Source organism: Pleurodeles waltl, chromosome 4_2 (assembly GCF_031143425.1).
Source record: "Pleurodeles waltl isolate 20211129_DDA chromosome 4_2, aPleWal1.hap1.20221129, whole genome shotgun sequence".
Classification (NCBI taxonomy): Eukaryota; Metazoa; Chordata; class Amphibia; order Caudata; family Salamandridae; genus Pleurodeles; species Pleurodeles waltl.
Genome location: NC_090443.1, coordinates 473,155,417 through 473,170,258, shown reverse-complemented (window position 1 = coordinate 473,170,258; position 14,842 = coordinate 473,155,417).

Here is a 14,842-nt window from a genome sequence, read left to right as displayed (position 1 = left end):
TGAAAGGGCACTACATACATTAGATGTCAAAAGAGCATTAATGTATTACATTGACAGAACAAAGAACATCAGAAAGACTAAACAACTCTTTATTGCATTTCAAAAACCTCATGCAGGAAACCCAATTTCAAAACAAGGTATAGCCAGATGGATAGTTAAATGCATCCAAATCTGCTACCTTAAAGCTAAACGACAGCTGCCCATTACACCAAGGGCACACTCAACCAGAAAGAAAGGTGCTACCATGGCCTTTCTAGGAAACATCCCAATGCAAGAAATATGTAAGGCAGCCACATGGTCTACGCCTCACACATTCACCAAGCACTACTGTGTAGACGTGTTATCCGCACAACAAGCCACAGTAGGTCAAGCTGTATTAAGGACATTATTTCAGACTACTTCCACTCCTACAGGCTGATCCACCGCTTTTGGGGAAATAACTGCTTACTAGTCTATTGCAGAACATGCGTATCTACAGCGACAGATGCCATCGAACTGAAAATGTCACTTACCCAGTGTACATCTGTTCGTGGCATCAGTCGCAGTAGATTCGCATGTGCCCACCCGCCTCCCCGGGAGCCTGTAGCAGTTTGGAAGTTACCTTCAATTATTTATATATGTATCATCTCAACCTTAAATAAGTGCATACTTAGTCACTCCATTGCATGGGCACTATTACTACAATTCAACTCCTACCTCACCCTCTGCGGGGAAAAACAATCGAGGATGGAGTCGACGCCCATGCGCAATGGAGACAAAAGGAGGAGTCACTCGGTCCCGTGACTCGAAAGACTTCTTCGAAGAAAAACAACTTGTAACACTCCGGCCCAACACCAGATGGCGAGCTATTGCAGAACATGCGAATCTACTGCGACTGATGCCACGAACAGATGTACACTGGGTAAGTGACATTTTCATTCCCCAGTGTACATCTGTTCGTGGCATGTAGTGCTGCAGATTCACATGCACCCTCCCTCCTCCCCGGAAGCCTGTAGTTGTTTTAGTTTATAATTTGTACATATGTATATACATTTACATTTGCATGGCCATCTCTCTATATTCTTGTACTCTATCACTCCTTCCTTCACCCTTTGCGGGAAAACAGTCTAACAATGGAGTCGATGCCCATGCGAACTGTAACCGAGAGGAGGAGTCACTCAATCGAGTGACTCCGAAAAGACTTCTGTAAAGAAAAACAACTTGAAACACTCCGAGCCCAACACTAGATGTCGGAAGAGATATGCATAGTATGTGAATCTGCAGCACTACGTGTCAGAACAGATGTACATTGGGTAAGTGACATTTTCCATATATGTCACCAGTAACAAAGTTCTTCCTCCTTTCTTTGCAGCAGATTGAACCAAAACCTGAGTCTTCAGTTGAATGTATCAGACTCCATGAACTTGCGATCTCGTCAGCCAACAGGAATCCAACTGCTGAAGAAGGCCAATCCTGAACTTCATAGATCTTGCACTCACATCGGTACTTCTGAAGACCAGACCTCATGTTCATTTGTTATCTGCACCTATTATAAACTAAATGAAATAGTAATAACTACGAAACAGTTGTATCACTGGGCAGGAATAAGTCATTTCATTTCAAACACATTAGACATATCAATACAAAATAAACTTTGTCAATCATAAGGGTGGGATAATCCTTGCCTCCGTGTCCTTAATTGAATTGAAAATTTGTGACGCGAAAGCTAGAAAAAATTGTATTCTATGTCAGGACCAGAGGCTTCGGATTATGCCTCTTTCTTTGCTGCTCGCAGCCTGGGATAAGTGTCCTTCAATTTTATTACAGCTCTACAACTGTATAACTGTTGTTGTATTTGTTCTAATTTTGGCAACATGGAGCGGGACTTGACCCTGGCGTTTCATGGCTCTGAATAATCTGTGGTGGCGCGAGATCCAATTCTTGTTTGATGGTTTGGATCACGAGCGTTCAGTTTTCAACCTCATTTCAAACCAGAGATATTGGCGGCGTTACCCCTACTTCAAAGGGGCACAGCGCGCTCCCGCGCGCCTTGTGTACACCGGCAGCAGAGGATGACGTCCTCTTTCTTTTTCCAACGCCGTGCATACGCTCAGACACTCTGTTCCTTTTTCAAGAGTGTTCTGAGCGCATCGTGAGCACTGTGCAGCGTGTGCTGCTAATTTCAGCCCGACAGGGCGAAAAAAGCAGTGTAGGGCTTTGCCCTAGGGTTCTAGGCAGGTGCTCCCGCCACACTTTAATAGATTGGTTGCCTCTTTAAGTCTAGTGTTTAGTTCTTGCTGTACCCGCTGAGTGGCTCCCCCATTGAAATCCTCCATGTCTCCTAAGTTAATAATGACGTACTTTGCCAAGGAGGAAGATTATTAAGTCTTCCAAGGTAGAGTGAGGAACATCTTATGGAGGAGAGATTAGTTGAGGCCTTGGGCTACCATGTTCAAGGCTCATCTGATTTGTGCCTTGCCCAACGAGCCTCTATAGGTCCTGCATCAACGGCGGAGGTTCTTGCGAAGCTGGCTGTGTCAGTGCTTAAGGACAATTAATATGATCCATTGTCTTTATTGGGAACCTCCGGACCTGATCCGGGTATATCCACTGCCACTTTTGACGCCTCCCAGTCGACCTCCTCCCATTTGATTCGGATCAGGAAGATCCTAAGCCATTGGGCAAATGTAAATCCAGACATATGGAGGTGGATAGTCTGACCCTACGAAACATGTCCTTTGATCCGTAATCCATTATTCATCCTCGATCCACGGAGTGGGTGCCTTGCACTGAGGCAGCACATTGCGTGCAGTACAGGGTCCATAAAGGGTTTAACCAAGATGTCCGTAGTACCTTACGGTCCGAATGCCCCATCCTTCATTACTGGGGAAGGTGACAAATACACCAGAGTTAGACCCCAACTTTGCGACCTTTATTAAAAAATTCACAAAAGACCCCAAGAGAGGCTTGGACCGAGCATGGAAGGGCTGCCAAGACAAACTGCTCGACAATAGTGGTCCTCTCACGAAGATCCTAGAACTCGCTGTCCAAGCGAAGGAATCTAGTTCCCCGTTAGATGTTGATGCTGTCTTAGAGTGGGGTCAGAGAGCTGTATGCCTGTTGGGTAATGCCAACTGTGAGATGTCTACTGAGAGTAGATGCTCTTTCCTGATGAGAATTGACCCTAAGTTGTCAGAATTGGCACCTAACGAGGCCAGTTCCATGCCAAACGGCATGTTATATGGGGAAAGGTTTGTAAAAGACCTAGGGAAATATGTGGCCACCTTCTCTCCCTTAGACAAGACCCAAACATCGATGAAGAAAATGTTCAGTGGGGACCTTTTTGTCAGGGCCAGGCGCATCAGAGGTCGGGCTCCAGGCCTTGGGTATTTTCGGGCCTCATGAGGATACTCCAAAGAAGATGAGGTGGCTCCTATGCCACTTCTGGATTCTATCCCTCCAGAACTAGAAGGGGCCTTGGCTGCGCCTTCAGAGGCAATCACAGAGGCAGATTCTCCGCAACAGAGGGCACTCCAACAGGTGAGAATCATTCCATTTTCAGAAGTAATTCTGGGGAGAAGGATATGGGAATATGTACACATTTGGGAAACTATTTCTCAAGATCCATGGATCTTGAAAGTGTTCAGGGATTCAGACTGGAGTTTTACGCCTCTCCCCTGCAAACCAAACCCCCTCAAGATATTCATTTTTCCCTACAAGAGAGCAATTTCATGGTTCTAGAAGTTTCCGCTCTGCTTCGCAAACAAGCTATACTCAAAACAAGTCAGCACCCCTCAGGCTTTGTCAGTTCAATTTTCCTAGTCCAAAAGAAAGGCGGGGTTCCCGGTTAGTTCTCAATCTTCAGGATTTCCATTCCTGGATTATCTATTGTCATTTCAAGATGAAAGGTATCCATCTGCTAAGAGATCTTTTGCAGGAAAAAGATTATCTAATACGTCTAGATCTTTAAAGATGAGTCAAATTTTTGGACTGCGTCGCAGATATCTTCAATTTTGCTAGAGAGGACAATGGTGCGAGTTTACTGTCCTCCCATTCGGCCTTTCGTCAGCCCCTTGGTGTTTTACCAAGTTATTGAGGCCAGTGGTTCAATTCCTCAGAGAAAGAGTCATGCACCTTATCTATCTGGCCGATATCCTGATCTTGGCGCAATCAAAGGCGACCGTTTTGACACACTTGTCATGGGCAGTGCGACTTCTTCAGGATCTGGGTTTTCTCATCAATCCATAGAAGTCTATCCTGATTCCATCACAAAACATAGGATTTGTAGGCTTTCAGGTAGATTCTCTCAGAGAGCAGCTGCTATTGCCCCTTTCAAAGCAGACCTCTATCAAGAAGGAGTTGAGGAGAGCCCTTATCTCTCTGACTATATCATTGAAGACCCTGGCTCGCCTGGTAGATCTTCTAGCCTCCTCTATACAAGCGATCTTTCCGGGACCCTTTCGCTATCATGCTCTGCAGAGATTAAAGATCTTACACCTTCGCAGGGGTCTCTTGTGTAGGTTCTTATTATCCTAATGAGACTACTGGATTCGGGTGGCAGAATCACCTGTACTGCAGGGGACTGAGTCTGATCCCACACCATGTTACACCTGTCTGCCTAATCTGGGTTTTGTTGCGGCTGACTGTCAGTGACTCATCTCCACCCAAGAGCAGGGACGATTGGGTAACTGGGCACATGACATGACTCCTCAGGGCAATCGTGGTCATCCAGATCTCATCCATTTCTCTCAGTTACATTAGTCTCTCAAATGCAAGGCCAATCAGAGGCAGAGTATAGTTCAATAAGTTTTTATTGAAGTGACTGCATCTTAGTTAACAAAGCATGTATGGCAATAACTAGGATGACGAAGCACAAAAGGATTAAGATTGCGACAAGGAGAGTAAAACACAAACATAATGCTACCATTGTGTCACTAAGATTGTGAAGGATAGTTCCTACTTAGGCTATGTTAGAGAACAGCATTTTAAGCTCTAATTCTGCCCTTCAGGTTCCCCCTGGAAAGACATCATCCCTCATACCTGAACAAGAGGCCTGTAGTCTACATAAGCAGCTACAGCGAAGCAATCAGCATACAGTTGTGATCATTTGGCTGGAATCTCCCTCTAATGTACCTGGGTCAAAGTAGTGTTTTTATAATAAAACAGCTGATATTTCAAGAAAGGATCCCCACGTAATAGTGTGTCTGTTTCTGTGAACATTGGAGACAAAGCGTACCACTTTTGCCGGCAGCCTATTATCTTAGTGCAGCCTTGAGAAAAGCACAGAGTGAAAGAAATGCCTTGTTTAAGAAAACAGTGCTGGCCTAGGCGAAGAACAGCTAGGTGGAGAAAATAAAACAAGACTGCAAATGTGGCTATTGTTAAAATGATATAACGAAGCTAAAATAAAACATATCTAGGTTAAAGTGCACAGCGGCAGGCCTAGTTTGCTAAAATAACGTGTATAACACTAATAGCTAAAATGGCTAAACAACAAGGGGTACTTTGGCCTCCAAAGCTTTTTGAACCGGTTCTCGTTTGGAGGACATTATGACAGCTGCAGACTGGTTTTCAGCTTCTTCATTCAAGGTATTTTATCATCAATCTTTAGTAGATGTAGCATCGGTAGTGGTGGATTAGCTTTGAACTAGCATAATCCAAAGCCTCCGGTCCTGACATACAATAAAACATTTCTAGCTTTTGCGTCAAGAATTCTCAATTCTATTAAGGACACAGAGGCGAGGATTATCCCACCCTTATGATTGACAAAGTTTATTTTGTATTGATATGTCTAATGTGTTTGAAATGAAATTACTGTTATTCCCACCCAGTGATACAACTGTTTTGTAGTTATTACTAGTTTGTTTTGTGGATAACAAAGGAATGTGAGGTCTGTTCTTCAGAAGATCAGATGTGAGTGCAAGATCCATGAAGTTCGGACTTGGCCTTCTTCATCAGTTGGAGCACTGTTGGCTGACAAGATCGCAAGTTCATGGAGTCTGATTCATTCAAATGAAAACCCAGGCTTCGGTTCAATCCATTGTGAAGAAAGAGAGAAAGAGGAAGGACTTTGTTACTGGTGATATATATATATATATATATATATATATATAAACACATACATATAGGGATGCTATATGATTGGACAGTGCTGTGTACTACCGGGGATGTTGGGCAACAGTGTTTTTCTGTTTAGTGTTTTCATTGGCTGCTACTTTTTGGTGCAGTAATGAGAAAGAAACATAATCCTCCCCTCCGTGACCTTAATAGAATTGAAAATTCTTGACGCGAAAGCTAGAACATTTTTTATTCTCTGTCCCAACAGAGTATCTGTACCACCAAGATATTGGTCCACCCTCCAGATTTGGATAGGGGCGGACATTGTTTAATCATGGCGGAGACTACTCTGTCTCTACTGTGATTAAACTCCTCCAGTGGCCATGCAGAATAAGAGCTGTCTGAGGCAGACCTCTGATTACACCCATCTGCTTTAGAAGGCTGGAGTTAGAGGTCAGTGTGCACTGCCTGTCACCACCAGGAAAACTGTGACAGTGAAAACTGCTAAATTCGCCCCTCGCCATGGGAAAGGACTCCTAAGGCGAGGGAAGCATTTTATTTTTTTTATTTTCAAGAAGAAAATTCAGGTTCAGGATTTTCTTTTTGAAAATAAAAAAGGAAATTGAGCCCTGCACCAAAGAGCAAACCGCGTTGACATGAACCGCTGAGATGGCAATTCCTGCCAGTGCTTTAGAAATGACCGCCAGCTTGCTAGTCATTTCTAAATTTGGTGGGTGGAGTAGTCTCAGCTTGGCAGATCTTAAACCTCTGCCTAGCCAACAGAGATTACTGTGTCCGACAAATTATAAATCTGGGCCTTAGTTTGAAACCTTTAGCATTTGGTGAGGATAATTTCATTTCCTGTTTTTGACATTTAGTTTGAACAGAGATATTTACATTATTTTATATGTTTTTTTCTTTACAACCATGACCTGTTCATAACTTCATCGGTGGGAAATAACTTGGGCCATTACTGCAGCTGGATATAATAACCGTTCTAACTCTGATCTCTGCCATTTTTGGCTTTTAAGCCAAGTAGTGGTAATAAGTTGTGCCAATGGTAAAAGTTTTTAAAGTTAGCTTTTTTTCAATTCTAAGTGAATATTTTTGAATGAAGTGTTTTTGTAGACAAACCTTTTCAACCTGAATGATTTTCGTACTAAATGCTTCAAACTGTTTACATATTTCAAGAATGACAGTCCTTAGAATGATCCCCCGCCCCGAGTGCCTCCATCTCAGTAACCATCATTCTCAGAGAGGCTGGCGCTAAAGGCAAGCATTTCAGCTCTGTCACCACTAATCTTCAGATCACAGTGTACTATAATCGTTAGCCCACGTGGGTATTACCCGAATTCCTTCAATGAAGTGGCCAACACATGGGCCTTCACTTTGGACAGAAGGTTATTTGTAGGGCTAGATAACTCCTGTATGGATCAGACCTGTATGGATCAGACCTTCCTGACCTTGGTCAAAAGCTTCCTCAGTTAGGTCAACTCTTAAAATCTCCTCCACTCTAGACCCACCTACGATTAAAGACAGTGCTCAGACATAGTCTAAACCTGAAGTATTACCAGAACTTCCTCAGTCCACACTTAGGCACCTGAATAGATCACTGCTCAATGCCTTCATTAAACTCCCCATGCGGCCATACCCAATTAAACCACTAAATGCTCACCCTTAGAAGAATCATTAGTGGATTTAAATCATATACTTGTCTACAACAACCTCCTCAATCTCCTCCACATGCGATCTGGTCTAGTTGCTACTAATAAAAATGATCAGAAGCACTGCTGACCAAGTATCCCTCTTCTGATCTGCACCCACCCCAACTCTTAGTTTCAAACGAACCATACTTCCCAGAAAAAATGCTGCTGCAAAATATCAGCCCTCCCTGATCAAGCTTCGATTTAAGCAGCCTAATCTGACTACCTCAAGTCAATCTTCACCACAACGGGTTTTTAGCAAATGTACACTCCCACCACTATCGAAGAACAGTTTCAGACCGTGCACAATTTTCTCATACCCTTCTGCACAGACCCACTCAAACTCACCCATTTTTGCGACCAAAATACTGTATAAAAAAACTGACTTTAAATCCAGACTTTGCATCACCATTCTCATGTTGGTACCTGTAAAAGTTACATCCCTGTTCTTTGTCCCATCTCACTTGGCCCCTCTTCTAATTCTCTGATTACAGCAAGCATCACTGAATTCCTCCTCTGTTGTCTACCATACCAAGAATCAATCAATACCATGACAGTCTTCTTTGTCAGAGAATATATCTACATTCTTACCGCACAAATCCTCTTAAAAATCTTCTACCCTGGGTTAGGGTTTGGGCTAACAACCACAAAATAGGCCCAGTAACAGCAGCCTGAAAAATCTCACTCCACCCAGCGGACCCCAAACACATGCCCATTGTTTTCGTCCCAGAGTACTTCTGTTACAGAATGGTGGGAAACTTGCAACGGCAGCTGTCCTACAAGCTTAGCTTGTATTATCTATCTCTGCCAAACCGTCTGGGTGATGCAGTCAGGCTGCTCAAATCTTTGGGATTGGTCCAATCCTTTCCTAACAAAAAACAGTCTCTTTCTGATTTATATCAATCTCTCTGCAGCATTCAACATTTAATCCACAGTACACTCATAGGGAAGATTTGTAAAGTCACTTTAGCCTCCCGCCACCAAATGATTGTTGTTCATGAGCAGCTACTTGCAAATCTGACTTGGCTTCCACTCCTAAGCAATAGCCCTCAAACGATCATCATAGTCATCCATGCAGATATCTTATGGTTCAAATCTCTTTATTTGGCATATCTGATAGAGACTACTAGAGGCAGATTCCTCACCATAGATTTTCCCCCAGGCATCAGACTGGATCCAGAGATTTTTCTTCGAGCAGTACCCTTGTGCACCGTCAGGAGGCGCTGGTCAAGTCCACTTTGTCGTTGTGGTCCCCTTGATGTCATCGTGGTCGTATATAAGCGCCACTCCCGCACACAGACATCATTTCTTTTCTTTAAGCGCCAGCCTACATGCAGATCCGGGAAAGAGCAGTCACTTTGACTGGCTCTCCGACCCTTTTGTCGAACTTTTTGACTTCTTGGTGTGTCAAGATTTCTTCCCGTAAGACCAGTTTCAAGCCGTGTGATTCCTGTCACTGCAAGACGTTGGTGACGGATCCACACCTTGTGTGTTTGTGGTGTCTGGAGCATAACAACAACCCAAAGTCGTGCCCTGACTGCCAAACCATGAACCCGAAGGCTTTGAGGGAGCGTTCCCTAAAGCTCATGGCTGTCTAGCAGTCGGTTCTGCGTCACTCCCAGTCTCACTTGAGGGGAAGGTCACGAGACCGTTCCACGGAGCCATCACCACTGGTCCTTGTCCCATTCCAAGTCCTCAAGACATTGGGGGGGGAGGAGGTCACAAAAAGAAGACATCACAGATGAACAAACATTCGACTTCACCCCATTGCTCGGCCGATGTGACGAGGGAGGAGCTCCGACATTCTAGGTCTTCCTCCTCTGAGTCTGCTTTTGGGTTGGCTCTGCACCTCCCCGAGGTTCCGGGAGCCAGAGCCACCCCTGCCCAACTCAGGGAGTTTTATGAGGCCATGCGCCTCATATTTGGGCAGACCGACCCTCCTGTAATGCCCTCAGGCATAGTAGGTTCGGCAGGCCCTCTTGGGTTGGGCACCCCAGGATCTGTTTCTGAATGCAAGACAACGCCAGTTGTGCCATTGCAGTCTTCCCTGGCGCAGAAGTAGATGCTCCAGACAACGATTGGGCCCACAATCAGTGTCGAAGCCATACTCATTCCCGACTCCAACCTGGAGCAGGAACAACTTCGCCCGACACAGATTCAGACTTCGACATCTCTCCTCAGGTTGGAACCTGACCCTTATTCCTATGGGTATGGGTACGGTGAGAATATGGAGGGGTTGCTGGACCCTCTAGAATACCGGCCTGAAGAACCTTATATGGACTGGGCTCATGGATTGGGTGAAGCCAGTGGGTTGGACACCTCCCCTGACTCTGGTATGCTTTCTCCCCCTACTGTGGTACTGAGAAGGGAGCCTCATACTCGGTGGTGTGAAGAGCAGCTGAGGTCCCGGGCCTCGAGCTACCTTCAGTGGTGGTCAGAACTAACCTCCTGACTGAGGTGCTTAAGCCTGGGGCTTCCACATCGATTGCCCTATTGCCCTTCGATGAGGTCCTCACTGATGTCCTGCTGGGGAGGTTGGCTAAACCCAGCACAGGGCTCCTGTCAACAGGACGATTGCCCGCCACCACAGGCCTGCGAATAATGACTTTAAATTCCTGATCCAACACCTTACACCTGAGAACTTGTTCATTCAGGCTTCTTACTCTTCTGGCACATTCCCTTCCGCACCCCCAGATAGTGAATCAAAAAGACTGGACCAACTTGGGAAAAAAATGTTCTCTTCCTCCAGTCTGGCATTGCAGTCCGTGAACACTGCATGACTTTTGGGCCGTTATACCCATCCTTTATGGGATATGGTTGCACAGGTACTGCCACAAGTCCCGGAGAAGACCAGGGCCACTCTCGCCCAAGCTGTTGCTGACAGGAGAGACACAGTCAAGTTCACGATTTGATGTGGACTGTACACCACCGACTCACTAGGCTGATCAGTTGCATCGAAAGTGGCCCTGCAGCGCCACACTTGGTTGAGGACGTCTGGCTTTTCATGGTATGTCCAGCAATCATTTATGGACATGACCTTTGATGGCACCCATCTCTTCGGAGACAAAGCGGACTTGGCCCTCAAGTGCTTTAAGGAGTCACTGGTTACGGCTCAATCCCTTGGCCTCGCAGCTGCTCCTCGCTCCCTCAGTCCACTTTTTGTCCCTTTTGTGGCTACAGAAGGGGCACAGACTGCATCCATTTCCCTCCAGCCACCGTGCTGCGCATGCTGCCCAGCCCCTGTGTGGCAGAGGACGCAGGATCCAACTTCCACGTAGAGGATGGAGCCAGCAGTGAGGTCCAGCTCCCCACCCCTTCACTCCAGACCCCCCTGAACCCCCCAACCCCAGCCTCCAAACCTTTCTAGGAGTAAATCACTGGAATTTCCCCAAACCACCCAAAAGGAGGAAAAAGAAGACACCCAGACAAGACTGCAAGAAACCAGTGGTGTATTCCTATAGAAGAAGACCTGTGGAGAGAGGGGACCAAGTTCAAAAGTCACAGTGGAGAAAAGGAGGAGTAGGAGCTACTATCCATCCAGCTATACTTGTAGGAGTTGGTCTATGATGAGGAAGACCAGGTCAGCACTGAAGCCCTGGAGCCGGAGAGGAGTTCCTGATGGTTGCAGGAGATGTCCCACACTGGAGTGAAGATTGCAGATGGGTGTCGGTGCAGGAATTCCACCAACAAGCCTTGGCACAGGCAAACTCGCAGTTAGTGGAAAAGTTGTGCTGTGGGGGCCCAGCAAGGGACAGGAGTGGGAGTCACAGCGGACCCCCAGCGTCCCAGAGAGTCCACAGGAGCAGAGGCAGCACCCACAGGAGTCCAACAGGATGGGGACACACAAGTCAGAGAAGGAGCCCACGCAGCACTACAGGAAGGGATCCCACGCCGCAGGAGAACCACGCAGAGGGCTGTGCATCGCAGGAAGGAGTGCTGGAGACTGGAGCTACACGTCGCTTTAAGATACCTTGGAGGAGATGCAAGCAAGCCTTGGCAGCAGCAAGAGATGCAGTGCAAGGGGGTACTATCCCGCGTGGGAATGCAAGGGCTTACCTCCACCAAAGTTGGACAGCTAGCAGAGAGGAACAAGAGGACTACTCCGGACCACCACCCGTGATGCAGTATCTATGCAGCTCAAGATGAGGAGAGATCCATGCAGCTAGTCGTCATTGCAGCAGGTGCCTGTGGATGCAGGGAACTGACTCCTTCACTCTAAGGGAGATTCCTTCTTCTTGTAGGGCAAGCTAAAGAGTTGCTGTCTTCTGAGGATGCTCGGCGGGGGAAATGTTGCAAAGCTGGCCGGAGCCGGGGAAACAAAGTTGCAGAACAGTCTAATTCATTGATTACAGCGTTGTTGGTTCCTGGATGGTCCAATTGCAGTTCCAGTGGCCAGAAGTCGAAGTGGAGGTTGCAAAGGAGTCCTGCTGGAATCTTGCAAGCTAAATCTGAGTACCCACCCAAGAGAGGCACCCTAAATAGCCCTGAAAGTGGGATTGGTCACCTAGCCAGGTAAGCACCTATCAGGAGGGGGCTCTGACATCACCTGCCTGGCCTGGTCTGGCCACTCATATGCTCCCAGAGTTCCCTGCCAACCTTGGAAACAAGATGGCAGAACCCATGGGCCCCCCGGGGGAGCTCTGAGCACCACCTCTGGGGTGGTGATGGACTGGGGAGTGATCAATCCCCTTCCCATTGTCCAGTTTCGCGCCCAAGCAGGGACTGAGGGTCCCTGAACCGGTGAGACTGGTTTATGCACAGAGGGCAAAAATTATGCCCTTCAAAGCATACCAGTGGCTTGGGGAGGCTACCTCTCCCAAGCTAGTCACCTATTTCCAAAGGGAGAGGGTGTTACCTCCCTCGCCCTCTCCCAAAGGTAATCCTTTGTTCTGCCTTCCTGGACTTGATCAGATCAAGCAGCAGGAGGGCAGAAAGCCTTCTGACTGGTGGCAGAAGCTTGAGCTCCCATTCCCATTGTCCAGTTTCGCGCCAGAGCAGGGACTGAGGGTCCCTGATCCGGTGAGACTGGTTTATGCACAGAGGGCACAAGATTTGCCCTTCAAAGCATACCAGTGGCTTGGGGAGGCTTCTTCTCCCAAGCTAGTCACCTATTTCCAAAGGGAGAGGGTGTTACCTCCCTCTCCCAAAGGTAATCCCTTGTTCTGCCTTCCTGGACTTGATCAGATCAAGCAGCAGGAGGGCAGAAAGCCATCTGACTGGTGACAGCAGCTTGAGCTGCCCAGTAACACCCTGTAAGACTAGTGGTAGCAATGCTAGGGGTCCTCTAAGGAGCCCCCAGAGTGAATGGAATCTTACTTCCAATACATGAATCAGTATCGGGGTATGATTCCAACATGTTTGATGCCAAACCTGCCCTCTAGGCTGGGAGGGCCTACCATAGGGGTGACTTACAGTGACCTGTAGTGAAAAAGGGTGCATGCACCTCTTAGACGCAGACTGCAATGGCGGGCCTGCAGAACCCTTTGCATGGGCACCCTAAGGGTGGCAGAATAACTGCTGCAGCCCATAGGGATCCCATGGTACCCCAATGCCCTGGGTACCTAGGTACCATATACTGGAGACTTACATGGGGGGGACCAGTATGCCAGTTGTGGGAAGAAAAAGGTACAGTTACCAAGTAAGAAGGGAAGAGAGCATAATCACTGGGGTCCTGGTTAGCAGGATTCAAGTGAACACAGTCAAACATACAGACAACAGATAATGGGGGTAACCATGCCAAGAAAGAGGGCACTTTCCCCACACAACCCCCCCAAACAAAGGACAAGAAGGCTAACCTTGCCCAGGTGAATCTTCATTGTCTAAGTGGAAATATCTGGAGAGTCCATCTGCATTGGAGTGGTTGCTCCCAGGCCTATGTTCCACTGTATAGTCCATTCCCTGTTGGGATGTGGACCACCTCATCAATTTGGGGTTTTCTCCCTTCATCTCTTTGAGCCATAAAAGGGGACTTGTGGTCTGTCTGAACAATGAAGTGAGTGCCAAACAGGTATGGCCTCAAATTCTTCAAGGCCCAGACCACAGCAAAGGCCTCCCCTTCTATAGCTGACCAACGCCTCTCTCTGGGGGTCAACTTTCTGCTTATGAAAGCAACTGGTTGATCCTGGCCCTCAGTGTTAAGTTGTGAAAGAACTGCCCCAACCCCTATCTCTGAAGCATCAGTCTGAGCTATGGATTTCTTGGAGTAGTCAGAGCTTTTTAACACAGGTGCAGAGCACATGGCCTGTTTGAGGCCCTCAAAAGCTTTTTGACAGCTAGCTGCCATAAAATATTTTTAGGCATTCTTTTAGATGTGAGGTCATTAAGAGGGGCTACAATGGAACCATAATTCTTGATGAACCTCCTTTAATACCCAGTGAGACCGAAGAAGGCTCTTACCTGGGTCTGTGTAGTAGAGGGAGTCCAATCTAAAATAGTTTGATTCTTCCCCTGCGGTGGTTGAATCTAGCCTCCACCTAACAGGTGGCCCAGATACACAACCTTTCCCTGCCCTATCTGGCACTTAGAGGCCTTTATAGTGAGGCCTGGTTTTTGCAGAGTCTCCAAAACATTCTCAGGGGTGTACCATGTGGTCATCCCAGGTGGAGCTAAAGACAGCCATGTCATCGAAATAGGCTGCACAATAAGCTTCCAAACCTTGTAGGACTGTATTTACCAACCTCTGAAATGTGGCAGGAACATTTTTCAAACCAAAGGGAATACCAGTGAATTGATAATGCCCTCCAATGGTTAACAATGCAGTCTTTGGTTTTGCATCATCTGACAATTTGATCTGTCAATACCCAAGTCAAATGTGCATAGATACTTGGCAGATGCCAGTGTATCTATTAGCTCATCTGCCCAAGGATTTGGATGTGCATCAGTTTTTGTGACAGTGTTGAGCCCTCTGTAATCAAAACAGAACCACATCTCTTTTTTCCCATTTTGAGAGTGAGGTTTTGGAACCAGCACCATTGGGCTAGCCCAGGGGCTGTCAGAGTGCTCTATTGCTCCTAGGTTCGGCATCTTTTGCACTTTTGCTTTGATACAGTCTCTAACATTGTCAGATCACCTGTAAAATTTACTTTTAATAGGCAATCTGTCCC